Source organism: Chrysemys picta, chromosome 20 (assembly GCF_011386835.1).
Source record: "Chrysemys picta bellii isolate R12L10 chromosome 20, ASM1138683v2, whole genome shotgun sequence".
Lineage (NCBI taxonomy): Eukaryota > Metazoa > Chordata > Testudines > Emydidae > Chrysemys > Chrysemys picta.
In genome coordinates this window covers 23,004,295-23,006,925 of record NC_088810.1, presented here as the reverse complement: position 1 = coordinate 23,006,925, position 2,631 = coordinate 23,004,295, and the positions used below count along the sequence as shown (strand labels likewise).

At 43.1% G+C, this 2,631-nt stretch overlaps 1 long non-coding RNA gene across 1 annotated transcript; it reads right to left on the bottom strand.

Moving 5' to 3' along the window:
- LOC135976702 (uncharacterized) lies at window positions 1-1,535 on the bottom strand. The gene is made up of 2 exons (XR_010594014.1): window positions 1,497-1,535; window positions 1-885 (listed from the first exon to the last, which is right to left on the bottom strand). It is a non-coding gene; the product is annotated as an uncharacterized LOC135976702 (long non-coding RNA).
- Between the last annotated feature and the right edge of the window lie 1,096 nt (window positions 1,536-2,631).

Below are 2,631 nucleotides of genomic sequence, written 5' to 3'. Positions count from 1 at the left end.
TATAATGCAGCATAATTTTTAATGGGAATGAGCAGTGGAGTTTACATTGCAGAATGAATTAACGCAGCGCACAGAGAGTGTATTTTCTGGCATACAATAGGAGCTACAAGCAATCACTATCTCCAAAGTGATGCATTTGACACACGATGTTCTGCTGTCTTTCTAGCAGCTGCAGATTTGAAAATCATGTCCCATTTTTCATCACATTAAGTTACTTGTTGTGGACCTTTCAGCATCAAATAGGACAAAGCACATTATGAACATAAATGTATGCTGCAAAACCATTAGACCATAAAGTTAAGGTAACATTTAACAAGGGAAGACATTGATAGGCCTGATTTATACATCGCCCCCACTGGTTTCATGTGGAATTGTAGGTTCTCATTTTCCATTAGCTAAGAGGGGAATCTCCATCGTCTCTTTCATTTCCCGGTTGTTTCTTGTTCCGTAGATCTTTCTTCTGGGTTTAGCATGGGCCACAGCTTCCAAAGCGGGAAGAATAGCACTTCCTACCATATCCCTTCCCATACCCATATAAGCCCCCATATCCACCACCATACCTAGCATCGTATCCAACTCCATAAGCACCCCCATAACCGACTGAGCCACCTAAACTACCACCCCCATATGAGCCCCCATATCCATAGGGTAAATTTGGTAAGGTGCTTCCCACAACGCTGTCTTGAGGGCAGGTAGCGAGAATTGGTCCCGGGAATCTCACGACAACCGGTGGGGCATAGACCACTGCGCTCGAGTCACCGCATGATGTGACACAAGGCTCATTGCAGGCATCAACGTATGGGTCTGGGCAGATGTCGGGATAACATGGTGGGCGTGGGTAACACAGAGCTTTGCTGGAAGACATCTTTTGTTATTGTGGTAGACCTGAAACACACAGTGGGGAGCAGAGCAAACATTATACACAATTCACAACATTAAAGGAGATTCATAGCTCTGTTTGTTGAAGCCTCTTCAATACAACCCTATATCTTCTTTGTAAAGCTTTCCTGACACATTCAGTATAAATCACCTTTTCACTGCTTAAGGCAGCCATTAGCCAGTGCAAAACCCATTTGTAATGAATGGTTCTTATCTCTGGGACAGGTTACCAGAGTCTTGGTAAGTCACTGGGTGACCTGGGAGAAGATTAATGATAGAATTGAGCATGTGGACTCCAGGACCTCCTAAATTCTACATCTGAGAATGGTCCCCCATTGTCCTTGTTCTGTAGAGGCAGAGAGGACAATCCCTGAATGTAATTATTGGAAATGGGGGGTCCCAATCCGATATGTAGATTTGAAATTCCCAATCTGATATTTTTAAGACTGCATCCATCAGGCTCACCAATTGATGAACTACAGAAAGTCTCTTATGGAAGGCAAGATACCCCCGTCTCCAACAGCTCTATAATCATAGAGTATTAGTGAAGGATTCTGTTCATATTTAAAACTATCATTAAAACAACAATTGATACAAATGAAGTTAAATAGACTTACCCGGTGCACCAAGGAGATGAAGTCAAGAGAAGTGGATAGAACAACCTGCAGTTCCAAGTACTTTTATGTGCTTTATTAGCCAATGGGAAGCAGAGGAAACACCCTTTTGGCGTTGATACCTGATCTTTAATGAAACAAAATGTTTTCTTGCCTGGTTAATTCCTTGAATTGTTGTAATGGCTTTGATCATGGTTAATCAGTTACTCAATTCTCAGTCCCACATAGGATGACATGCACGAGACACCCTGCAGTTCCTGTCATCTGCAATCTTTACGGGCAAGATACCTTCCTGGTATCATCCTACTAACTTCCTCAGTGTCGACACAGGAATAAATCTAGCTCCATTTCTTTCATTTTGCTTTGAATGACTTCACAGGATGAGGGTGACTCAGGGGTGTATCACCGGTACAGTCTGCTGTCATGGACAGGATTCCATGTTAGTTCTTTACTCCCAAACCAGTCTCTAATTGGAAGCACGATGGAGTTTACCCTTGGAACTCCTTGGAGGATGGGAAAGTTTATTCAACATGCTTAGAATCCCCACTTGTAACTCTTCACTATGTGTTTGAGCCTTTATGTTTTTGAAATCCTTGGATGAATTTTCAGTCAGTTCAATGGCCTTTAAACCAGGCCTTATGTGGTTACAGTACTCTCCTGGAGACAATGCCGGTACATGACCTATACATACGTTAAACCCCTCCTAAGCCTTCTAAGTAGAAGTGACGCAGGATCACAATGGTAAATATGATTTGTTCCCGCCCCTGATTTTCAGCCTAATGCGATTAGACATTCCAGTCTGAAGAGATGTCCAGTCAAGTGATCGGTGATGTAAGGTTAGGGACTCAGTTGAGGGTCAGAACAGTACAGCCAAGGTCTACCTAGTGCACGCTTCCTCCAGAGTTTCAGTGAAAAGTGGGGGTAGTTGAAAGGAAAGATGCAGTGTTGTATAAGGACTTGCGATTAAAAACTTGGAACTGTCTCTCTATCCAGGCCCTAACACGAGAGTGGTTTTCTTCTGGGACAATGCTCCTAACAAAGAAAGCCCAAGAAGACGACATGAGAGATGGAAATAGAGCCTTCTTAGTCATGGTGAGATGGTTGAGGAATGAGCTTCCAGAGGAAACTAGACTAATCC